The sequence below is a fragment of the Chinchilla lanigera genome, unplaced genomic scaffold (assembly GCF_000276665.1).
Source record: "Chinchilla lanigera isolate Chin_1 unplaced genomic scaffold, ChiLan1.0 scaffold00034, whole genome shotgun sequence".
NCBI lineage: Eukaryota > Metazoa > Chordata > Mammalia > Rodentia > Chinchillidae > Chinchilla > Chinchilla lanigera.
In genome coordinates, this window is record NW_004955435.1 from 10,300,244 (window position 1) to 10,327,734 (window position 27,491).

General features: G+C 36.8%; 1 long non-coding RNA gene across 2 annotated transcripts; it reads right to left on the bottom strand.

Moving 5' to 3' along the window:
• Positions 1–25,692, bottom strand: LOC102015235. Of its 2 annotated transcripts, none has more exons than XR_001234839.1 (3): positions 25,608–25,692; positions 2,966–3,041; positions 1–82 (listed from the first exon to the last, which is right to left on the bottom strand). It is a non-coding gene; the product is annotated as an uncharacterized LOC102015235 (long non-coding RNA). The 2 variants fall into 2 exon arrangements; XR_261677.1 differs by lacking the exon at positions 25,608–25,692 and adding an exon at positions 22,063–22,151.
• Positions 25,693–27,491: the final 1,799 nt, after the last annotated feature.

Here is a 27,491-nt window from a genome sequence, read left to right on the forward strand (position 1 = left end):
CACAGTTTGTAGAGGGTTCAGTCCATCATCCACTGGCTCCAAGGCAGGGTGACACATGGAAAGAAGCAACAGTTCGTGGCAGCTGAAAACACCAAAAGCAACAAGAGAGACATAGGCCTGTCCCTTATGTACCCAATTCCTCAGCCTAGGGAGGGTGTAGCACTCACACACAAAATCTCATCACTGAACCATGAATCAATCACAGACTCTAGATTCAGCCACCTAACAAAAGCTTGCTCCCCATGACTGTGTGAGGCTCTAGGGGGACATCTAGACCTAAACCATAACATAGGTATACATAAAAATAAATGTTTTTCAAAATATGTGCTATAAATATGCATATTAGTATATAATCATGGGTCATACAATGGTGTTTCAGTAAATGACAAATGGTATATCCAACAGCGTTCCCATAAAATAGTGGTGGAGCTGAGAAATTCCTATCCTGTAATGACATCGCAGTCATCATAAAGTGAGGCACAACATATTACTCGTCTAACCACAGTAAAAGTGCAAAAATACTTGTTATGTGGTTAGGCCTATGAAAGTACGGTACATACCATTATATATGTCCATAATTTCTGATAATGATAATAAATAACAACTGCCCATGTATTTAACTGTACTTTTTATCATTATTATAGAGTGTACACCAGCTGAAAAAACTCACAATAAAACAGTATGTCATGTTACACTACCAGCAACCTCTACATCTCACATGTACCATATCTCCTGATTACATCCAGAGGCTGCGTCAAGTGGCAATCTGTACTACAGGTTTATGGAAGTGTATGCTATGGCATTCACATAGTGAAGATATCACCTAAAAACGCATTTCTCAGAACATGGCCTCATCACTCACGGACGCATGACTATGTACATCATTGTTTATGGTAAGAACTTATTAATATGAGTGCCTCCCATATCTGAGGAACACCATGTACTTTCTGGAATATCTGCAAATGTGCTTGTGGAGTGTGTGAGGCACTGAACAAGAGCAACACCAGTGTGTGGAACAGAAATTTAGAGCTGCATATGAAGAGTGGCCAGAGTCAAACTCATTTCCTACACATAGATACTTCAGTAAATACCAAAGGTCATATTCCAAAGGAAAACTTTGATGCTTTTCTCATTTTTATTTTTCTATTTTAAAGATAAAGAAAACATTAACAAATACACATACATTGACAAAGTAACACAAAAGCAATACAAGCAAGGCAGAACTTCAGATAAGGTGACAGGAAATTAACAATGGTTGTTGTATTACAGTTTGGTATCTTCAAATTGGTTACTCAGATAAATAAATAGAGGCATGTAAGATGGATCAAACAATTAAACTGTTCCTTTCAATAAATCTATATAAATCAGTAGTACAATTATCTTAGCTATCTTGTATATACATATATACATATTTTCCCTTCTTTCTCCTCTCCCCTCCTTCATCCCAGTTACTCTTTCCTTTTGAGCAGTTTTGTTTGATTTCACTATATCTATTTTACTTCCTAGATTTTATTCACTCTCTCAGGTTCTTACTCTAGTGAGACAATGAGGTGTTTACACATGTGGGTCTGATTTATTTCACTTATGGGTACGGTCTCATAAGTTGTGTCCATTTACCTATAAAGGCCTCAAGTTTATCTTTCTTTACAGCTGAGTAATATTCCATTGTATAAAAATACCACAACTTTTATATCCATTCCTCAGTTGACAGGCATTTGGGTTGCTTCCACAATTTAGCTACTACATCTTCCATTACTTGTATTAGCCAAGATTCTCCAGAACAACAATAGTTAGACAGACAGACAGACAAAGATTTATAATTCATGTTACCTTGTGCAATCATGGAGCCAAATAATTCCCACTACCTGGTGTATACAATGCAGAAAACCAATAAAGTGCATGTCATGGCTCCAGTGTAAATGTAAAGTTATGAAAACCAGGCTCATAGTGTGTGTAAATCTTAGTGTGAGGGCAGGAGAATATTCATATCCTAACTGAACCAGTCAGGTAGAGAGCAAATTTACTTTCGTTGTGCTTTTTCTTTTCTGGCATAGCATTAATAGTTTGTAGGACACCAAAGTTTAAATCTGGGTTGAAAATCTGTTTCACTCAGTCTACAGATTCAGATACTAACCTCTTCTAGAAACACCCTCACAGATATACACAGATAGAAAATTAAACCAAGTATCTGGGCCTTTGATGACCCAATCAAGTAGTTAATGCATGCATTTAGTCATTGTAACACTCCTCCAAAATGTTATCATCCTCTTTTTGCAGATAATTTTACATGGGGAAAGATATAGCAAAACAATCTCCACACATAAATGTAGCTACTGTAGCTATGTGAAAACAGTTTGACTTGAGTTCCTTGTTCTCCCAACAAATATTCCAGGAAAGAACTGACTCACTTTAAGTAAATTGCTCCAAACTCATATATTGTCTAGAGGGAGAGTCATTTCTGAAATGATGCAAATATATCCAGGATAACATGAAAATGAAGGATTTTTTTAAAAGAAATTAATGGTATTTAAAATAAAAGAAGAAATTTGACAGCTATCTTGAAATAGATTCATAATATAATTCAGGGACACTCTAAATCCCAAGCTACAGCCAGGCGTGGTGATGCATGCGTGTAATACCAGCACTTGGGAGGCTGAGGCAGGAGGATCCTTGCAAGTTTGAGACCAGTCTTGGCTACAAAGTGAGCTCAAGGCCAGCCTGAACTGCACAATGAGACCCTACCTCAAAAGACAAAAAAAAAAAAAAATCCCAAGCTTTATCTTCCTAATATTTCATTGGTAGCTATAAATCAGTATTTCTCTGATATTTTTCTAGAAATTGAAGTCTGCCCCTTTTTCTTTTGTCCCACCTTAAGTGAATCCATTCCATAGCTGAAACCACCTGAACAGGGTCTTGCTGTTGTACAGAATCATCTGTCACTTTCTTTTTCTTAGCTCTAACTTACCTTAGTGATGTCCTTTATTGTTTCCACTGCCATGATCTGTTTTACTGATTCCACCTGGAAGCACATCACTCCGGACCTTCCAAAACAGATCCACTGTTAATGACGAGTCTTTACACAGAATAACAACAGGGCCATAATTCTGGTCTGCATAAGGTTTTGTCATAACATCTCTTCTTCTCTCTACCCAGAATCCACCCAGATTCTTTCTATTCCATTCTGATACATGGGCGCTGTGGTTTGAATGTCTCCTCTAAAATGCAGTGAAAATTCATTGCCATTGTAATAATATTAAGGGGTAATTAAGGCACAGAGGCATTTCCCTCGTGAGTGGATTTATGCCAATATGGCAAGACTGGATTAGTTTTTGCCATCTCGGTCTCATGTGCCCTTGTTTGCCTTCATCTATGTTATGACACAACAAGAAAGCACAAGCTATAACAATGTGTTGAATAAACTTCTATGTTCATAGATTACACAATTTGTGACATTTTGTTACACCAGCAGAAAAACTGAACAAAACAATCCTGAACATGATTAAAGATTAATGTTGTTATGCTTGGATTAGATTAATAAATTGTTTCTTAATGTTCTGAACTTTAAATATAAAAGCATTTTATAATTTTTAATGCATTTACTAATAATTAATGCCTTTTATGCCTATTTAAATTATTTTAGCTGAATCCAGTTTTGGATCCACTAAGTGTTATGTAATAGATTGTAACATTACAAGTTGCATATGAGGGTCCCCCAATAACATAAGTTCAGAAAAATACATTTATAAAAAAATGGACAAATGAAAGCCCACCAAGAAATGTCAATAAACAAGTTCAATGGCAGTGAAACTCAGAAGTTGAAAATGCCAGTGATTTTGAATTGATTTTCTACCTTTATAAAGTATTATACAAACAAAGGAACCCAATGTTACTTTAGATTTCAAAAGGCCATTATTTTCAATCTGAAAAGTAGAATTTCCTAGAAGGGTCTGTGAAAAACTCGTATACTTAATCCCTGACAGTTGGTGAGTTCAGTTCAGTAGGACTTTAAAGAGGTCTAATTAAAATTGCCCTCCAAGTTTATGAAACATGGTGAGTGGTGCTAACTCCTCTCTATGTCTTTTTTAACATCTTTTTTTTTAACAAAGTTAAGAAAATTATACTATTTATATGTGATTACAGTTGAGTCCAATTTCCACACTACATGTTATAGCTACCAAAACCAATATAGTTTTAAGCTACTCATCTCTGACATCAGAACAAAGATGATGTAAATGATCTTCCCTTAACTTCCTTATCCAATCCCCTCTTTATATACCTGAGCTGTATCTTAATGCTTCCTGAGTAGGATAAATACTTACCAGCAGAAGACATCTAGAGATATTTATTATTAAAAACTAATAGGTGGAAATATGTTTCTATGCCTTTAATGTGAAAGAATTATGAGCCGAGTATCTGTTGAAATATCCCTGATGGTTCAGCAGGTCTGAGTGGGCCCTGAGATCCCACATGTCCACCAAGTTCAAAGAGGAAGTGATACTCTTGCCCTTGTTTACATTTGCATGTAGGATAAACACTATATTCACATGAACAGTTCAAAATTTGTGACACAATTTCTCTCATTGATAGTACTGGATTAAAATTCATATAAATGTCATAAATTCTTAATCAAGGCAGTACAAATATGTCATCAGTCTATTTGGCCAGGCATTCAGGCAGGTGCTGACTCAGGGTCTCATAAATAAAATCGCTGGTCAGTTGGACTGCCTTACTAACTAGAGCTTGGGTGCTTTTAAACCTCAGCTGATGACTGTGAAAATTCAGAGCTTGCAGTTATAAGGCTAAGGCCCCCATTCTTCTGCTGCTGAGAGGAAAGAAAGAGGGAACTCTCCTCTCTTAGAGGCTTTACCATGAGGCCTCCTTTGTCGGTCCTGTGTGCTTTGAATCTTTCTAACTTCTGTCTGACCTTGATATGGATGGATCCATTTATTTAGATAATCTATCTTTTAATTAAACAAATGTCAGTTGATTAAAAACCTGATTATAGAAGACATGATTATATTATCATGTTTACAGTCTTGTCTTTCATGTAGAAGACAGAAAGGTGCATACATACATCAGGAGCAAAGCATCTTGGGGACCATTTCAAGATTTTGCCTACCGTAGTCATGTATATATATTTTAGGAACTATAACTTGAATCACCATCTCTTATCATCACACTTCTGATTTAGATATCATTGTATCACACTAAATATTTTTCATAACCTTTCCAAAATTTGGTCAACTTTATATTATAAATGATTAAAGACATTTATTGATTTGTTTCTACCCAATGTATTTCAATATTAACTGGTTTTAAAATGTAATTTTTAGATCAGGTTTTAATGTATTAGAGATTCTTAGATGCATCTAACATAGCTTTCTCTAGGCCTTTATCAACATAATATCCATTATCTCAATATTTTCTAGAGTTTAATAATAGATGAATCAAATATAAAAATAATAATTTACATAGTACTTTAAACTTCACAAAATATTTACACATATTATAAGATTATCATAATAATAACATGGCTTTTGTATATTAATTCTATAATAGTTTAAGGAGGAAGATACCAGACTCAAAGAGATGACATGAGTTCTTCAACATCATCTATTTAATAAATGATGATGAGACCAAAAATCTAATTCAGGACTTCTACTTCTAAGATCAGTGCTCCAAGTTCAGGATGAAATACCTACTCAAAGCACTGCTACAGACTTGTATCACTGGACATAATGTCTATAGTAGCATGTAAGGGTGCCCCACATACCAGGAACTGTAAATACTAACAGAATAGAAAAGCCATGCAAGATGTAAACCAACAATGTGTCTTATGGAAAGGTAATGACTCACAAGCGACTTTGTTGGGAATAGCACTGAAAGGTCAAATAAAAAAATTATCATGTTCCAGGAAAAATAGCACAATTAATTGTATCCCATAATAGTTTTCAGAATATATAATTTTTGTTTACCTTGAAAAAGACAATGTGATATATTATTGCATACATGGAATAAAAGAACAGGTTTTTTTGTAGGTTTTTAATTACATCTTCAATTTCATTTACTGATATTGGTTTACTTAGATCTTTATACCTTCTTGTTTCAGTTTTGGTAATTCATATGAACCAGGAATCTGTCCATTTCTTCTCTGTTTCCCATCTTATTAGAACACAGGTTCTTAAAGTGGGTATTGAAGATTTCCTGAATTTCTGGAAATGTGTTGTGATTCACCCTTTTCATTCCTAATTGTATAGATTTGAGTTTTTTCTCTTCATTGATAAGGTTGTCTAAGGGTTTGACAATTTTGTTTAATCTTTCAAAGACTCAAGTCATCAATTCAATGATTCTTTGTATTGCTTTTTTAGTCTCCATTGCATTAAATTCTGCTCTGATCTTTCCAATTCTTTCCCTCATGTGAGCTTTGAGCTTAACTGGCTCTTCTTTTTCCAGAAGGTGGAGGTTCAACACTGGGTGTTTATTTGAGTTGTTTGTTTATTTAAGTTCACTTTGTTTTCCTGATATGGGAATTCACCATTATGAATTTCCCTGATAGGACCACTTTAATTATGTCCCATAAGTTCTGGTATGTTGTGTTGACAACATCATTTAGTTATCAAAACTCTCTAATTTCTACTTGAATTTCATCTGTGACTCATTGTTTGCTCAGGAGGATGCTATTTAATTTCCCTGTGTTTATGAAGTGTTTGTGGTTTCTTTTGCCATTGATTTCCAAGTTTATTACATAATGGTCTGATACTATGTATGGGGCACTTTCAATTCCTTTGCATTTATTTAAGCATGTTCTATGAGCTAGTATGTGGTCTACTTTGGAGAATGTCCTGTGTGCAGCTAAGAAGAATGTGTATTCTGATATTGTGGGGTAGAACACTGTAGACATTAATGAAATCACTTTGTTCAAAAGTCGGACTCAGTTATGAAATGTTGCTGTTAATTTTTTTGTCTGTTTGATCTGTCTACTTGTGACAATGAAGTATTAAAGTCTTCCATTACACTGTATTAGTGCTTATTTGATTTTCATTTCCATTAATATTTGTTTTATAGAGTTGGGTGCACTGGTATTTGGCACATATATATTTATGATTGTTATCTACTCCTCTTGGAACTTTTCCCCATCACAAGGATGTAGTGACTTTCTTTTTCCCTCTTAATCAGTCTTGGCTTGAAATCCACTTTGTCTGCAAGTAGAAGATCTACCCCTGCTTTTTCCTGGGTTCCTGTCACATTGAGTATTGTATCCCATTCCTTGACTTTCTTTCTATGAGTCTATTTTTGAATTAAATGTGTTTTTTATATGCAGCCAATTGTTGGATCTTGCTTCTTGATCCATTCTGCCAGTCTGTTTCTTTTGATTGGTGAAATGAGACCATTCACATCGATGACTATAAGTGATATGTATTGGTTTATTCTTCTCATATTATTTTCCTATTGTAGGTTCTCTTTCTTTCCCCCGTTCAGTTGTCTTGCCTGGTAAATTCTTTCTGTTAGTGTTGTTGGAATTGTAGTCTGCATTATCTCTTTCTAAAATATCTTTAAGAAAATTTGGAGTGCTAGTTTCATTGTCATGAGTTTCCTCCGGTGGTTTTTTGTTTGCTTGTTTGTTTGTTTGTTTTTTGTCATGGGAGCTTCTTATTTCTCCATTGATTTTGAATGATAATTTTGCAAGGTCCACCAATCTGGGTTAGAGATTGTTTTCTTTTAAAGCTTGAAATACTTTATCCCAAGTTGCCTTGACTTAAATGCTTGTGTAGAGAAGTATACTGTGATTTGGATAGGCTTTCCTGTATAGCTGATTTGCTTATTTTCTCTAACAGCTTGTAATATTATTTATTTGTATTGAATTTGTGGAATCTTGTTTATTATATGCCATGGTTTAGATATATTTCAGTCATGGGTAATTGGAGTTCTCTAAGCCTCACCACTCCAATATAGTTAGTATGTCAACTTACTTTTCCCTGCTTGGGAATTTTTTTGCCATAATTTCTGTGAACAGTTTTTTTTATGTCATTTTTGCTGTCTCCTCCTTTTTTATTGACTTGAATCAATTTATGTTATTTTCTTTTTGTCATCTAGCAGTTGCTGGATTGATTTCTCCTAGTCCCTTGCTATTTTTATGAAATCTTTATTTCCGTGTTTGTTAACCACAGTCCTATCTTCTGTATTTTTTATTCTGTCCCCACATTAGTTTATTCTGCTGCATATACTTTCAATGGAATTTTTAATTTCCTGGATTTCTGTTTGAATCTGTTTCATAGATTTAATTTCTTTCCTTGGTTGGGCTTTCATGGTTTCCATCATTTTCCTAATCTCCTCTATTTTTTAACTATATCTGCTCTAGAATTACTAAGCATGTCTTTCATCGTGCTCACTATCTCTGTAGTTATCTGAGAAATTATATCGGATTTGCTTTTTTTCTAGAGCCTCATTCGTTTGCTTTGTTACTTCTGCTCTTACCACTTTAGAAAGTCCAGCTGAGTGGCTTTAAAATTCTTCCACCTCATTGCCCCCAGGGTTTGCCTGTGGTGTGCTAGGAATTGGGTTAAACTTGGTTTAAGTGTCTTCTCATATTCTATTGTTTTTTTTTGTTGTTTGTTTAAGTCTTAGGTTGATGCTTGTAAATTGCTTGTGATGAGTAACTTCATTGCTAGCATTTACACCCCTTAGGAAATGACTACTTCTCGGAGATATTTACCAGACCAAGCAAGATTTGGGGTTCTGAATCTGTTTCAGGTTCCTACCTCTTCTATTTATTGGGGATGAGGAGTTGTTACCTACTTGACCCAGCCCCTGGTTCTCTAGCACTGACCCGTATTACTTATGGCCCTTAGGCAATCTCAGTCTTCATATACCAGGAAGAACAATTGATTAGAACAATTACATCACCTTAGTAAAGTAGTACAATCAGCAATAACAATAACATCAAACATAGCCCAGAAAATGACAAACAGCACTATCAATTTTTTAACTATATCAACTAGATTAGTGGTTACATAACAAAATCTAAAACAAACCAAAAATTGTATGCAGTAAATAAGCCTCAATATGCCAATTTTACCTTAAGGGGAAAATTTAAAAGGGCTTAGGGGAGAAAAACAGACAAATGGAAGAAGAGGAAGAGATTAGAAACAAGGCTGGAGGACAAAGGAGGATTTTGCAAACTTTGGGAAATTGGTGAAAAAGACAGGAGAGAAAGAAAGAAGGAAGAAATAAAAACCAAAACAAAACAAAAACAATAACAAAGAAAAAAATTAGAAAGCATGTTCACATTCATAAAAACAAGAAAAAAACAAAAATAAAAACAAGAAAAGAAGGAAAAAAAGACTCAAATAGAAAAGTCAACTTCAAGGCCTGTTTCTGCTTTCACTGAGAGATAATATAGGCAGGTAGTCTAGATCCAAGTTAATTACCACAGCAAGCAAGCTGTAGCTTTATGGTGGGGCCGTAGATAATCCAAGAAGCTTGTATCTTTAGTTACTGAAGTTCAGGTTGGGTTATGATTGTGAGGCTGGAACCTGACTTGTTCAGCCTGTAATGCTCCATGTATTTCCTGCCAGCTTGAAATTAGCTCTCCACTGACTTCAGCTCAGCCCCTGACCTCTTGCCAACTTGAACTCAGAAGACTCACCTTGACACTGGTAGCTCCTACATAGAGCCAGCCTGTAGCTGTTCTGAGTTCTGAGTTCAGCTGGCCCCTCTCTAAGAAGGTTACTGGCCAATCACCCTTGCCTGGGGGACATCTGAATCTGAAAAAATCACCAGCCGCTGTAGTCCACTATGTCCATTGCTCCCTTCCCCTGATACAATTTCTCCATGGAGGCCTCTGAGGTCACTACTAGTTGTCATGTGACCACAGGATTGAGCTATCCCTCGTATGCAGTTAGTCTGGGTTCAAGGAGAAAGCACCACCTCCCACATCCTACTTTGCTGAAGTCACTTTCTTCATTCTCCCCATGGGTTTCAATTCTAGCTTTGGATCTTTCCTGGGTCCCAGGGACACACTTCTCTTCTTCTTCTCTTCTTCATGTTGTTGTATTCCAGCATCTGGACACTAAATCTCAGAGAAGTTCTTTTTTGCTGTTCATCACTCCACTATCTTCCCAGAAGCCTCAAAAGAACAGTTTTTTTTTAAAAAAGAAAAATGAATGAATCCTATCTGAGAGTAATTATATAAGCTTATACATATATAAATAATATGCATATAAGTATTTTATAAATAAAACATATTCTATTTATTATAAAATGAGGTCAGTTTATTATTACAGTTATTTATAAGTCCCAAATATTATAATTGAAACATAAAACTTAAAGTATGTAAATTAACTTTTGAATTTTTTTGAAATGAATAGAACATTGAAATTTTTCAGTAACGTAAGTGTTCACTAAGTGCCTATTTTTTTTAAAGTTTTGACTTTTCTCTCATGTTTATCTTGGATTTCTATTTCATGTAATTACTTTAACTGCTACTATTTAACATTCAAAACTACAAACACATAAATTCTTCTCTAGGGGTAGACAATAATAAAGTATTTATTTGAAAATATAGTGATGATTTCTAGGAAGAAATTAAATCTCAGTAACCGAATCAGAAAGTATGTTGCACCATTGTAATTATAAATTACATTATTTAAACTTAAGGCAAATTAAAATATTTATCTGTATTACTACCAGAATAATTTCAATCAAAGATGTACAATACAAAGGGGATTAAATAGTATACTCTATGATAATTTTGCCATTATAGAATCCAATTATTAACTTGCAAATGATAAAAACATACTCAAGAATTTAGTATACTGATGTCTGCTATTCACTCTGAGATGGATAAAAATACAACAGATCAATAAATGGACAGATAGACAGATATGTGTTCTGAAACAAAATGTTAAGCATGTAACAAAGAAGAGTATAGTAGGTACTCAATTATGTTTTTATAATTGTTCTATTTGCTAATGTGTATAATAAAATGTTGGAATAAATTACAGAGAGGTAGAATGATATCATAGCAGAATGACAATGCTCCTGTGGGCATAGCATTTTTTTGAGGGACTCCGTAGAAACATGTTAGGAAAGTAAAAAGATTTTTGGGGAAGGAATTTTGAGACACAGTTTTTACACTGAATTTCATTCTATAATCTCTAAGAACATATTAATTTGTTATGCTCAAATTGAGTGAATTGTTTATTTAATTTTTTAACACTACACTTTCCTGTGTGCAGACTGTACTTCTCATATGTAAATCCTAAATTCATAATGAAAACAGCTATACATGCCATGGTCAGTGTAACCACATATGTAGAGAATTAAGTCCAATGTATAAAAAACTAAAAAGCAATGTTATGCATATTGGTGGAATCAGGACAGGGAATTCTGTACACACTTCATGCGGATGTGGATGTTTCTAGGAAAAAAAAAATGATCCTCTGTAGCAATCCAGGTAAGAAGAACACTTCATAAAGAATGTCAGTAACCTCCTGGAAAATGGTTCATCCCCAAATGAAATGTTGCATGCCCAAGACCATTTACCACTAAAGAACTCAGTGTTATTTTATTTGGTGGGGTAGAGTGGTGTCAGAAACAAAATGATCCCACAGAAGATAAAACAATATCTCAGTTCAAAAGCACTTAATAAAATGAAAGAGAATGATTGCTGCTGAGTGCTACTTATTTTCTAGCATTGAGGCAGGATTGTTGAAAATTCCACGCAGCCTGACCCAAAGCTTTAAATCACCATGGTAATTTTCACTGTCTTTCATTCTGGTCTCTCAGGGTAATCTTTCTTCTGTTTTTCTGAATGGATCAAGTAAGTCAGACCACCCCAGTGAAGTCTAATTAGGGATGCACTTTTATATATATCTAGGGAAAAGTGTGTTCTGAGCTAATGAGGCATTGCAGGGAAAATAGAACCAGCTGTAAGCGATCTTCGTGAGAAGGGAACATTTCAGCAGTCCAATTCAAAGACTGCATTGTGCCTGCTTGTATCTTCAAGAAAGGATTTGGCTGTTCAACTTTTCTCACTTAAGCCAAATTTCACTCAGATGTAAAAATATTATAAGGAGAGCTTAAACTTGTATTGTAAGAAAGACACAGGGGACATTTTTCCTTAAAAACCAGCGGTGTTATTTCCTCAAAAAGAAAATTCCTCAAAAAATTCAAATTTCACTGGATTACACAGCAAACAAAACTAGAATCATGTTGAAAGCTGAAGACAGCATTCTTAACATATGTATTCTCCTATGTTTCTGTATACAAAGACAGCAAGTTTTTATAAAGATTGGACATTGTCTCAAGCTGCAATATAGTTTAAATTGTATTGACGTGGTCAGATTATTTTGAGTAATATTTAATGCTCTGAAACACTGATTTATTTGCAGTATTTTAACTATAGATAGTAGCCCTCAACCAATACATGGCGGAGATTAATTTGTAAATAACCAAACCACTGTTGTGGTGGATTGACCACTGGTGGTCAACTTATAACCCCCAGCTGAAAGGAGTAAGCATGGTGCTGGGTGTGGGAGGCCCACCCGAGGATTGTTGCCAGAAGCAGAAGAGGCAGAACTGGAGAAGGAGAAGGAGGCTGTTGGGAGCTGAGAGAAGCTGTTGGGAGCTGGTAGAAGCTGTAAGGAGCTGTTGGTTGTTTTGGAGAAGCTCATCATGCTGGCTTTCCTGATGAACTTGGCTGTTTTCATCCTCTGAGGAAGCTCAGGAACTCGTTGGCACTGAGAATGGCTTTGGTTCATTTGAGGGGAGCTCTGGTCCTCACTCTGAGTATTGCTTCCTGGCTCTAGAGGGAAAGACGGTGCACCGCCGGTCTCCTAGAGATTTCTGCATTGGCTTCCCTGATGGGAACTCAGCCATCTTGATCATTAGAGGAGCTTGGGACCTCACTGTTGCTGAGGATGGCTGTGGTAACTTTCAGGGGAGCTCTGGTTCTTCTGAGAGTCACTTCCTGGCTCCAGGGCAGATCCCTCAGCCTGCTAGCACAGATCCTTCATCCTGCTGGGACAGACTTTCTAGATTCCACCACTGGCCTCTGGGCTTTCCTAGTGCAGATCCATGAAACAGGCCTGCATGAGATATTGTTATGGGCTCCAGGCCTCCATGTGGACTCATGGGAGGTACTGTTACGAGCTCCAGGTCTTCAGCTGGACTCATGCGGGACATTTCTGTGGGATTCAGGCCCTCAGCTAGATTGCTTGGTCTTAGTGAGTGGACAGATTTCCTACACTCTCTTGTGTATCATTCTTGGGGTGACTATTATAAATAATCATATAAAATACATGTCCTATATTATACTGTTCCCCTTGCAAAATAAGCCCCAAACCAACACACCTGTGCTCTTCATGGAGGTGACACTAAGGTACAGGGTCTACTTTGGGTCCCAGTACTCCCTGTGAAATAATTCCAGGTATCATATTTGTTCAGAGATCACAGCCTCTCTTCCTCTGAATTGCAGTCTTATGTCCGTAGCAATGCTTCCTGGAATCACTTCCCATGCATCCTTCCTGCATGTGAGTCTGTTTCAGTGTCTGGTAAAGACAATGGTGATTTGCAAGTTTTTAGTCACAAATGCAGATTCCTTTAGGTTATCTTTTATCTGGGATTTTTATTGTCTGAATACATGAAATGTAACACATTTGTATTCTTCAGTTTATCTCATTGTTAGAATTTAATAATACTGGTATTGTGACATTTAAAATTGTTATTGTACAGTTTATAATATGATTTTTGCCTTTCAACATTTTATATCTATGTATTTCAACTTGTATGTATTTTGTGTAGTTACATAAGTTCTATTGTTTCATATTAAGCTTTATCAACAAGATACTCATTTCTACAAAGAATCAGTTTGGCATTTGATTAGTCTTTTCTCCTATTTATTTCACTGTTTTCCAACTTTATCTGTTTTGTTTTGTTTTTAAAGATAGAGTCTTGCTCTGTAATGCAGGACAGGCTTGAATTCATTATATAGAAAAGCCTGGCCACAGCAATCTTGCCTCTGCCTCTCAAGTGCTTGGATTACAGGCATACTCCACCGTGCCTAGATGGATTTTATTTTTGTGGAGAGTGGACCATGGCTGAGCCAGAGGCCAGCCATGTAAACAAGCTGTTGGAACTAGAGCAAGGCCAGTCTTGCAGGTGTCTGGACTTGGTGTTCTTCACTGTTAACTATATCATATAGCTCTGAGATGTTTCGCATTCAGGGTTCCCAGCAAAACACTGAGACCTTGCACTCTGGGCTCTGTCACATGCTCCTCCCCCATTTTACAGTGTATCGATAAAGAAGCAGAACATGCTGGGTTGTCACTGCCTCTCCATCAGAGAGATGGCTCCCACCTGCTCCCACTTGCCTCTCAATGTGTGTCTATAGTTTTTTCTTAATCTCCCACCACCCTTTCTCAGGATCCTGCTACCTAGGCAGGTCATAGAAGCTGGTGCCCAGTTGTGGAGCCTAAGAATGGGGAACTCAGTGAGTGGAGACAAGGAGATGTTCTGGATGTGCACACAGGTAAGATCAAGGTATGGAGTGCATTGAGGAATTGCTGAGTGTAAAAGTATGGGGCATTCAGGATCTAGAGTTCGTTCTTTGTATATTGAAATGTTCAAAGCTTTTCTTAGGGTTAGAGGGATGCCTCTTAAGACTGCACAGTTTGCTAAATTTCTTGAGTTTGTTTGTTTGTGTCCAAGAGAAGGAACTGCAAGTTTACACACATGGGAGGAGGTGGGAAAGCAGCTCAGAGCAAGGCCGAGTAAACGGCAGACCAGCACAGATCTATCTAGACCCCTACAGATTTGGAGGGTTGTTTAACAGGGACAATCCAGTGCTTTCCTCTCTTCTTGCCACTTGTCTCAGGCCCCGGACGGGGGAGGAAAGAGCGCACACAGGCTCAGGCAAGGTGGGAGACAAAGACTTAGCCTCTGAGCCTGGACATTGGCCCACACAAAGGAGGTGGGAGGAATCCAAATGCCTGCTTTGTGTTGTGTCCACCACAGTGGGGAACACAGACTCTGTACCCTGGCTTGCGGCACCCAGTGGCAAATGCACCTGTGTCCTGGAGCTGATGGAACAGCCATAGTTCACCTTTGTAAGGCTCAGTCATCCTGAGCTGAAGGCGTCTAACCTTTTGCAGGCATACTCTTACTTTTACATCACAAATGGCTGCAGCATTTGCAGCGGACAGCAAACTGTTTGGGTGTAGTCATAGCAACCCAGGAGCAAGGGGGGCAGTGAGTGTCTGGGTGAAAGATAAATCAAAGGCACCAGCAAAGGAAGTTTATGTAAGCAATATTATTAACCTAAATTATGTTAAGTCTTACAGAGAAAATGCAAATAGAATGAAAGGAAGGTCTGAGTATGTGACAGGATGTGGAGATGACCGAGCTGAAAGCTACAAAAGAACACAAAAATTGTCAATATTCTTGTAAGCAAATGTATTTTTTGTTTCTTCCAAATTTTTCTTATAAGAGCACTCTGCTAATTGATCTACAAAAATTCTGACTAGTCCATGTATAGTTACAAATTTCTAAATTCTAATTCAATTTGGCCAAAAATATATATGCATGCACTCCGATTTGAAAAATAGATTTGTCCTATGCATTTTGTTTGTTTGACTGTGTGTGTATTTTTTGTAAGTCTGCATGTCCAGTCTGTAAATAACTGTATTATTTGAGCTCAACAAATTTTTCTTCATTTTTCACTTTTGGATTTTTAAAGCATTTGTCCGATGTGCTTTCACCAAAGTTGCCAGCTGGCCAAAATGATGTTAAAACTGGTTTTATAAGTGTATTGAATATAATTGTTTACTGTTTATTATTGTATTATGATTTGAGAGTTTCTCACAGTTAAAATATAATGTATTAAGTGATATAATCTGGTTTTAGAAGTCATCAGAAATTGTTAAGATAATTAAACAAAAGTCCCTTAGGGTGAGGAGGAAATTATTGGACAGGACTCCAATTGATGAACAAGAAAGCAGCTGCCTGGAATAACAATTATCCAGTTCTTGTTTGTTAATGAGAGGCCTTGATGATCTCTATAACCTTATGGGAGACATCCTAATAAATGTGGTTAAAAATATATTATTGTGATATGTTTACATGGGTCATCATTAAGGGATTAAATTTTCTAAAAATGAAACATTAAGGTTTTCTGTTTGTTTGTTTGTTTGTTTGTTTTTGGTTTTTGGTTTTTCTCCAGTACCAGGAACCGAACTCACGACCTTGCGCTTGCCAGGCAGGCGCTTTGCCGCTGAGCTAAATCCCCAGCCCCAAGGTTTTCTGTTTTAAAGATAGTTTTCATACAGCTATGACAACTGATTGTTGCTAATATCATGGTGTATTAAATGTATTTATGCCTTTCAGATGTACAGGTCTTTTAAATAATAAAACTGGGATTGTTCATGATGATAAGCCTTTTCTTTCAGATTCAGACATCTGCCTTTCTCTTGTGCTTCAGATATTTGTGATAAGGGCAAGCCAAAGTGAGGTCATCAGTCAATAATATTTTAACAAAAGCTTGTGTGATACATATGCTATGCATGTGCACTACACTTAAAAATGCTTAGACATTAAACAGTTCAAAAAATGTTACACACTTCAATGACATCCCCTTAAAAGAAAACAAATTAGGTGAGAGTTTCTTATGTACTAAATAGAAATGATTGACTACAAAAGGCTACTTTATGTTAAAATGGAAATTTACATGTGTTACAAAAATGTCATTATGATTGTCATGCTGCAATATTATGTATGGCTTTTGATTTCACATTTTCTCCAGAAAGGCTGTATAACTGTTGTCTTAACATTGTAAAGGGATTCAACTACTACAGCACCCATGGTTGGTAAAAAATAACAATTCTCTGCCTATACTTTATATTCCAAGGTGCTTGATAGCCAGATAAAATTATAATAGTTAAGCTCATTGTTCCCATTACAATGTAATATCATTAACTTTCTCTTCTGGATGTCCAACAACTGAGGTTTGGAGACAAAAAACTAGAAAGATGGATGGGCTAAGAGGACAGCCAATATATTAGCCCTTTCCATCTGTGGTCAACAATGACCCAGGACATGAGGAAACCTTTTCAGTGACACCTTACAACCCTGGTGTGTTACACAACCTCCTGACCAAGGAGAGGGTGGACCACCACAAAGGTAGATATACAGTGTATAGTGTGCCTAAGGAAAGTCACCAGGAGAGAAATGTCTCCTAAGCTTTCACAGAAAGCACTTGGTCAAGCAATGACCATAACTCATCCAGATGGCTGATCCTGACAGAAGAACTGAGAGGCACTGTATTTGGTTCCAAGATAATTCTTGAGAAGACTTAACTGACCTTGATAGATAACAAGAGAATAATTTTAATTAATACATGTCTCACTTTAACTGAGTCTTAAACACCCAGCAGAAAAATATAAGATGTATAAAATAATGGCAGAATAATAAGCTAGCTATAGAAAGAAATTCAAATACTGTTACGGGTTAATGGGCTATAGAGGATTAAGTTGTTAAACATAGGGACCTAAAATCCTTTGACTAGAAATGTTTTAGCCTAAATGAGTAACTCCACTCAGAGTAAAAAGGGCTCAAGATGAAAAAGTCTTCACAGACAGAAACTTCACTGCAGGGGCCTGGTAGAAAGAGAATAAAATGGCCTTCCATAGGAAAGGCCTTCTGCAGAGTCCTCCAAACACAGCTCCTACACCTCCAACTGACTGCTCATCACTTGCCACTAAGAAATAGAAAAGGGACCAATGTGGAAAGTGGCAGAGCTGTTTCTGAACCAGAGGAGAGCCATGTAAACAAGCTGTTGGGAGTAGAGCAAGGCCAGTCCAGCAGGTATCTGGCCTTGGTGATCTTCCCTGCTAACTATAGTACAGATACTTCTGAGAATGTTTCAATTTCAGGGTTCTCAGCGAAACACTTAGACCTTGCACTTTTGGCCCTGTGGCACACCCCATTTCTCCATTTTACAGTGTATAAATAAAGAGGCAGACCATGCTGCTTGTCTGTCCATCAGCTAGATCGGGTCCCACCTGGTCCCAGATTTCCTTTTAGTACGTGTCTATAGTTTTTTTCTTAATGTCCTGTCATCCCCCCTTAGAGCCCCACTATCTCACCAGGTCGCAGCAATCTTTTTTTTTTTTTTAAATTATGTTTTAATGGGTTTCCTCTGTTGCTCTGTTTTCCAACTTCTTTTTGAAGTGCTTAATTCATTTGCTTATCTTTTTACGTACTTTAAACATAATTATGGTTATTGTGTCCATGTAAGCATGGTTAGCTATGTCTCAGAGAATGAGGTACACACTTTTAAATATCAAATAATTTTGAATATGTGTTATTTTTTAAAAATTGTGATTTCATTTCTAACAAGTAATACAGTTTGAAGCTATCACTTAAATATTAATTTATCAATTTGTTGTAATGTAGGTAGCAAGGACAATCTATAGGATGATTTTTGAGAATTTAAAGAAGTTCAGACATTTCATTGCAGATATTTCTCTGTTCTGTTTATTTTTCTCTTTATAATTTCAATTAGAAAATATTTTGTTTTTAACTATGATAATTTTTCCCTAATATTTTTAGGAATGTTTCCTATTTTAATAAGTATACTGAGTCTTCACTTTTTCAGGCTTTTCTAACTCTAAGAGGTTAATATTTCTACTCCAATCCTCTATACATTCAGGTTATTTCCTATGGTTCCTATAATAAATAACAAATCACACAACTTTGGAGGCTTAAAAATAATAAGGTTAATTATATTATAGTTCTGGAAATCAAAAGTCTCATACATGTTTCTGGCCCCAATTCAAAGTGCCATAGAGTCTCTTTCTGGGGAGGAAGCTCTTCCTTCCCGCCCGCAGAAGTCCTCATAATCCCTGCTGCTGGCCACTTCTTCAAAGCCAGCAAGGAGCAGCCTCTACACCTTTCTCCCTGCTCTCTCTGCACACTGGGACCTGCTCACATAATATAAAATAATCTCCCCTTCTCAAGACCATTGACTTTGTCATATCTGCAGTTTTGTTTTGTTTTGTTTTTTCTATAACAATTGCTTAGCATTTTCTTATGTTTGTCCTAACTTCTGACTTCTGGAAGACTCCCCCAATCTTCAAATTCACTGTTTGTTCTTTAGCCACCTTTCTTTTCCATTATTTTAATAAATATTTAAGTAATTAAAACATTCCCACTCAATTCCTTTGACGGCTACTAATTTCTGCTCCATTTGGCTTTTTGAACATATATTTATTAAGCATAATTTATTGTTCTCTGTGTTCTAATACCTCAGCTTTACTTAATATGTTTTATTTGGTTTATTACATTCCATTGATAAGTATCTTGTTATCATCTATGAACTCCTGACTTCCTGGGGACAGCAGCCCTCTGAAAATATATACTTGGAAATTGCTAAATGTCCAGGCTTATGTTATTTATGTCCTGGTGACTTATGTAAGATTGGATGGGATGTAATCCACAGTGGAAGGCTTGGGGCCTTACAGAGCAAGTTATGATACATCAGCTTCTGCTTCTACATGTGAAGAAACTTGGAAATAGGAATTCTAAACTAACAAGACAATCTCTGAATGAAAAGAAAGAAGAAGAATTGAAGAAAAAAACAAAAATAGAGCTTTTGCAAATGAGAAGAGTAGCAAAAGTTGGAAGGAGCAGGGAGGCTTTGGAGGGGTGGAGGCAAAAAAATAGTTAAAATGTGTTATATATATGAAACAACTCCCCACAAGAAATGTAATTATTATGTACTGTAAACATGCACTAATAAAATTTTCAAAAAAGGAATTACATCCAACTTCTCCTCAGAAATAATTCAAGAATAGACTGGAGAGCAATGTTTAAAATATAACAGAAAAAGAAAAAAGAAAACAATTAGAATTCTGTACCTTTACTAAGTGATCCTTCAGTAATGAAGAGGAAATGAAAATTTTCTCGAACAAAAATCAAAAAATTTGATACAAACCGAGAAAAGATAGAAGACTTTGGAAGGAAATTGAATTAGATGATAAACTAGTGTCTATATAATGAGAAGAGCACTAAGAAATAAGTAAACTTAAAATAAAACTTTATTCTTAATTGATATAGCATGTTTGTTCTAAATAATGTACTATCCATATATTTGATTATGTATGTTTATATATATATAATAAATACAAATGTTTATGTATAGCTATATACTGTATAAGAATTAGCAGAAATGATAAAGGTACAAGACAGAGCAATTAATACTACTTTTTATACATAGTACTCACAATATCCATGAATTGGTATAGTGTTATTAAAAATGGATTTGGATTATAAATACATGTTGTAAACTCTAGGGCTGCCATTAAATCAGGTACAAACAAGAAGCAGAACTGATAGGGAAAAAGAAAAGAAAATTAAATAAGTGATAATACTGTGGTCAAGCCACAAAAGGTCGAAAAAGAGCAGAAGACAAAATAGGCAGATCAAAAGCAATAACCAGAAAACAGTAACATATGGTAATATTCAATGTGACAATACCAATCAGTTTGAATGACAGACACTGTTAAAGTAGATCAAAATACAAGATCTCGGTATATATATATTGTCTACAAAATACATATTAAAAACCTATATACATTAAAAGTAAATTGATCAAATATGATAAACCATACTAACGCCTATCAAAATAAAATGGAAGTAGCTATATTAACTTCTTATAAAACTGACTGCAAAGCAAGGCTACCTATCAGAGGTAAGGAGAAATGTTACTCAATGATAAAGTGTTTTACTCTCCAAGAAGATGTAAGAATCCTTAATAGGTATGAACTTAATCACACAGCAACAAAGTAGATAAGGCAAAAAAATTAGAAATAAAACCCCTGTAAAGTGAAATAGATAAATAAGGTACTATAGACTTGTACATACTTCTATCAGAAATGGGTAAGTGCAGAAAACAAAGGACAGAAAACCTGTTAGGACTTCAGTGAACTCAACAATGCCAGCCATTAATTGGATATAGTGGAATTGCTTATAGTACTTCTTCCAACAACAGAATATGTATTATTCTCAAGCTAACATGGAACATTCAACAAGAGAGACCACATACTGTACCAGAAAGCACACCACAGCAAATTTATAAGAATAGAACACATAGTATTTCATCTTAACCACAATGCAAATCAGTAATAGAAAGATAACTAGAAAATCCCAGAATGCATGGATAAATAGCACATTTCTAAGTAAAATAAAAAATTTCAGAGGATATTAAAAAATAATTTGAACAAAATGCAAGTGAAAGCAAAATGTAGAAAATTTGTAAGACACAGCAAGAGCAGGGTTTAGAATATGTTAATAGTTTTGGATGCATGTATTAGGAAAAAAGATCTAAAATAAATTAAAATTCCACCAAGCACACTAGAACAAAAAATAAACTTAAAGTGGAAAGAAGAAGGACATAATAAAAATTAGAGTAGAAGCCAATGAAACTGAAAATAGGAAATCAATAGAGAAAATCCATAAAACCAAAAGCTAGTTCCTTGAAAGATCAATAAAATCAATAGGCTTGTAGCCAAGTGTATGAGAAAGGGAGGGAGAAAAAGAGAGAGGAAAGAGAGAGAGAGAAAGGGAGGGAAGGAAGAGAGAGATGGAAGGAAAGAGGTTAGAGTATAAAAACATGAGGCTGGAATGATGGTACACACCTGTAATGACAGTACTTTGGGAAGTTATGACAATAAGATTCCAAATTTGAGGCCACCCTAGGCAATTTAATGACTTAATGACACTTGTGTCAAAATGAAAAATGAATAGATAAATAAATAAATAAATGGCTGGGCTTGTAGCTCAGTGCAAAGGCCCTGGGTTCAGAAAACAAAGAGGGCGTCTTGATACAGATCCTGTGACTACTGAAAGGATTGTGAAGGAGAGCACGCCAAACAACTCCATGCACACAAATGTGGTAACCTAAAAGTGAACTGATTTCTTCAGATATACAGCCTCCTGCAGCTCAGACAAGAAGACACAGTGTAATCTAACAATCCCTGTACTAAGAGGAAATTCTTTTGTTTTTACCTGGTTAATAAAAAGCTGATGCTGTCATAAGCAGCTGCCTTAGGATGCAGTTCAAGTTCCCTGGGTGTGGGAGAGGGCGAGCTTCAGTCAGTACCTGATTCCGTCACTCCACCTGGGGTTTCAGTTCTTCCTGTGTTCCTCATCCCCAACCCCCTGTAGCTGCTGATGCCTGTCCTACGGAGAAGGCAGTGATAATCTACAGCAACGAAGAAGCGGGGAAGCAGGATGAAGCTGTCCTCTAACATATTCTTCTGCTGCACTTTCAGCCACCGCCTCCGTTGTCTGTGGCTGCCCCTCCGGACAGTCACACAGGCCCCCAATAGTGTACAAGGGTCCTCAGTGTTCCCAAGAATATCACAGGTCTCTTTTTTGTTTTAAGTTCCTAAAATCCTCATTCTCTTTCATTTCTGTAGCATCTAGATAGCAGTGTTATGGTCTATGTGTAGATGTCCCCCTAAAGCATCATGCGGGCATAAGTGGGGCTTTCTCAGAGGTGGCTGTATCTAGACTGTGTGACGGATTCATGGTTCGGTGCTGGGATTAAGGGTGAGTGATTACTAAATCAGTCCCCTGCTTGATTTGGCACCGCCCCCATTCTAGTAGACTGGACACAATGTAAGGGATGAAAAGAGGACTGTCTCGCCCGTTATCTGTTTTGCTACTTTCTCCCTGCCATGAACTGTATCTCCTCTGCCACCGGCCTTGGAGTCAGGCTGAAACCTCTGTGAACCGTGAGCTAAATAAACCTGTCCGCCTTGAACTTTTGGTGTTCGATATTTTGTCTTAGCAGTGAAAGAAAATTAACACACAGCATTAAATCTCCAACCTGAGAAGAAGATGACATCTATTTGCAGAGTGAAGTTTATGTTAGCTTCAGACACTCGCTCATTACTGGTTTAATTATATCATGGTGTCCTGTTTTACACATCCCAGCTGCCTCAGTCTGTTCTCTGCCACAGTAACAGAATAGTAATGGTTGTGTAATTTATAAAGGAAAGACATTTACCTCTCACAATTCAAGAAGCTGGGACGTCTAAGATTAAGGGACCTCCTCTGGTGTGACAAGGGCCTTCTTGTAAGGTGGAGGAAGCTATCAAGTGGAGGAAGAGATTTTGGGTGTGAGAAAATGAGGAGAGCATGCACAAGAGATACATCTTGCTTTTATCACTCCCTCAATGTGGTGGATGAACTACTGGTCAACCTGTAACACCCAGCTGAACTGAATCAGTGTGGTACTGGCTGTGGCAGGCCCACCAGAGGATCATTATGAACAGCATACAAAGAGAACTGGAGGGGAAGATAGTGCTCTGTTGATTCTCCTGGAGAAGCTTGTCTCTCTGATTGTCATGATATGAACTCAGCTGTTCTCATCACTGGAGAAGCTTGGGTCCTCACTGTCACTGAGGATGCCTCTGGTTCTCTTTGCAGGGAGCTCTGGTCCTTACCCTGAGCATCACTTCCTGGCTCCAGTGAAGATTCCTCAGCCTGCTGACACAAATCCTTCATCCTGCTGGAGGGGATTTTCTAGCTCCCACCACTGGGCACTGGGCCTTCTCAGTGCAGATCCTTGAGACAGACTTGGGTAAGACATTGCTATAGACTCTAGGCCTCCAGTTGGACCCTTGGAGGACACTGCAACAGGCTCTAGGTCTTAAGTTGGATACTTTGGGTCTGTAGTGTGTGGAAAGATTGCCCACACTCTTTTGCATTTGACTCTTTGGATGAATATTGTAAAATAATCCTAAAAATTACGTGTCCTGTATTAAATCTATTCCCCTGTAGACCCTGACTAGAACACTCAATAACTAATACAAACTCTGGTGATGACCACATTAATGCATTTGCAAGGGTGCAGCCCTCATGACCAAGTCATATCTTAAAAATTTCCCATTCCAATAGCCTCAGAGCAGTAATTATGTTTTGATATGAGTTTTGGAGTGGTTATTCAAATAAGAGCATGGAGCCAGACATGTGTGATCCAATGTGCCCAAAAAATTAAAAGGGAAATATGTTGCTAGACTTCTAGAAGTTCTTATCATTCTCTAGCAAACACTCTATTACCATTTCCTCTTTCCAATCTTAAATGTGAATGCCACATCCAGAAACTTTTCATCCACTTTGTAGTGAGGAAGGAAAAACTAAAAGTATCGCAGCATCTAACCGTGATATTGCTGACCTCTGGAACCAGATGTGCCTCTCATCTCTGGATCTCTTTGGTTGTCATAAATTTTGCTCTGCTGGTGTTAATTGTGGGCTTCTATTACCTGAAACCTGAAAATAGCAGCTTCCTGTTTTATATAAAAGCTTTCTGGGGCTGGGGGTTTAGCTCAGTGGCACAGTGTGTGGCTAGCAAGCACGAGGTCCTGAGTTCGACTCCCGGTACCAGAACCCCCCCAAATACGCCCCCAAAAAAGCTTTCTAAGAGAAAGGAACCAATATTTAAGAAATATGTCTGAGTTACAACGTATTTGTACCAGGAACTCTACATAAATCCTTCTTATTAACACTTTACACAAAGCACATATGAAGTTCAACAATTTCCACCTTTTCAATTAGAAAACTGAGGCTAAGGAGAGAGAAATAACCTTCCTGGAAGCTCAAATTTAAATACAGGTCACCTTTTCTATCCTCATATTACCTGCCCAATCTATATTCATGTATAATACTTAAGTGAATCTCTGAGAGATCAATATATTTACAATGACATTTAGCTTCATTTTTTTTTCCTAAGGAGACTTGTTTTTGTTTATGGCATTCACTTTTGGCATTTATTGCCCTAAAATCCTTTCACTCCAAGGATTTTAGTATTGAGTACATGCATCAAATGCCCTTGAGTGGGTACTAGCTTAAATACTTACTAGCAGACAACTGTATGGAAATTTAGCCCAAAGAGATTGGGCCACAGGCAAAGCACTTGGTGATGGTTCAGAAAAGAAAGGTTAAAATATCCAAAGACAGACTGTCCCCTGAGCTATACAAAGACAGGCTCTGGGGATAATATTAGTCTTCTAAACATCTGTGAAGGAATTAAAATTGAAACACAGGCCAGTGACCCCATACCGGGGAAGTGAGATAGAACATGCAACCAAATAAATTTATGCAACAGAAAAAGACACTGCCATGCCTTTGTTTTAAATCCATTCTGTTTATGTAAGAGAAGCAAGCTTTGCTGTGGGAGCTGACAAGAAGCAGTGCAGATCTGAAGACAAAGTCATTCTATCGCAAAAGCATTAACCAAAGCACTCTCAGTGTAATATAACTTTGAACTACAAGGAGTAATGAGTCTGTGTCTGGATTTGTTTTGAACGAGAAGAACACTTAAAGATATGGTAAATAGCTCTGTTTTGAGTGTTTCAGCTTTGTGCCTAGATCAAATCATGCAATTATTCTTTATAAAATATTGTAATCTATTTCTAATAAGCTACAGAATATTCTTATTTTGTGCAGAGGTTATCCTTGTTTATTGCTGCTTTAAACAATGAAGGATGCAAATTTGACCACAAAAGACCTGAATAATTAACTCACAGAGAATCATAAAATTTTACCTCTGGTAAGGACCGCAGAGATCTCAGAGTTCAATTTCAGTGCTTTAGAGATGAATAAAGCCGGATCTGGAGAGGTGAAGCGACCGTGTCCAAGGTCACAGTGCTCACATGTGACTGCACTGGGATTAGAACCAAAACCTCTTGAAACTGTTTCACTGCATTTCTATCACCCCGTGAAGCTTGGATAGGACAAAATGCAAACAAGCCTGCTAAAAGGCCCAGTCCTGAAAGACAACCCTAGATCCATTTTTCATATTCTTTCATGTTACAAAAATTCACAAATTTTTCACAAGTTTTAAACTTTGGGGTGATCAGCATTGCCATGGAACACACATACACACACATACACACACATTCACACACACACACACACACACACACACACACCTCTGTCATTCCTCAAATATATGCCAAGATGTTTTTGGTGAAATTACACGTGTATATCAGTATAGAACATAAAGAAAAAATATTTCAGTAGATTTATTTACTCAGGATTTTGTTCTCCTAAAATACTTGGGTTCTCTTTAGAGATTCCAAACTATATAGATTTGTATACATTATAAATAACATATACATATTTTAGTACTTCCATTAAGGGAGAATAGTAAATCATAACTGCTTTGCAACTGGACTTTAGTACCTGTGCCAAACAAATACCCATATTATCTTGCTGCTTCTCAGGTTGCCCTTTATCATTTTCTTTGCTGTCATAGTCACATCAAGCATGAGCTCTAAAAAGTATTTTTAAAGAATCATCAAATACATGTATCTACAAAACACCTTCCTCATTGCCTTGTTATCATAATCTTTGCTTTCCATCTGAAAAGAGATGCCTGTAGACTCTTCTTTTCTTTTTTGCTCAAGCCTCTGTTTTCTTTGAGCGAATGCTATGAGGTGGGGACTGACTGCACACCTCCTCCTGGTGGAATTTTAGACACAAGATAAAGTTCACTGAGCAGTTGAGGCGTGATCGAGGCCCACCCACCCGACTCTTCTCATTGGCAAGTACTGCTTGCTAAAGGAAAGGGGCCTGTTACTGCCTATAATAATAATAGCAAGAACTAGCGTTTATGGATATGTTATACACTAAAAAGATCTTCCCCTCTGTTTTCTCATTTGCTATTCACAACAGTTCCTTGAGGGCAATGCTGAAACTCCCTTAGCTCTCCTGCCCTGCAGGTCCCAAATTGTCAAAGCAACTCCTTGCTGCGGAGACCTTCCAGATGTTACATGTTGATAATTTAGGGCTGTCTGCTTGACTTCTAAGCATGACAGACAGATGTGACCAATTCCAAGCACCTTGTAATTAAGCACTTGCTGCTTTAGTCATTGTGTGGGATACTCCACATTATTGCCTTTAATTTAGGCCTGTCAAATTTCTTTAACAAAACTAGAAGTGCTTTTCCAAGAGTTAGTCACCTACCCTACAACCATTTATGTCAACATTCACATTGTTTACCATGGTAAAAAATATTTCATAGTTACCACAAGCGTTATGGGTCATGTGTACTTTTTCTATCTCTGTGTTATACTTCTCCTAAACTACTTGATAATTATCTGCTTTTATTTGAGGTGGAAATTACATATATCATATGATAATCAGACTGCCAAGTTTTAAATATTGGTTGGCTGTTGAAATCACAGGAAGTTTTCCTTGGATACTATGTTATGCTATTTAATACATAAATTATGTTTTCACTTTGTTTTTCTTAACATTTCCATCATCTTTAACAAGGAATGTAACCTATCTTTTTAATCATCCAGGATAAAAAGACATAGGTAATTTTAGTGCAGAGAATGATGCATGAGATGTCCAAGTAACAGGTTGAAAAGAGGTGAATCAGGGTCACTTCTGCTACACACTTTATCTGGACCTGATTCTCT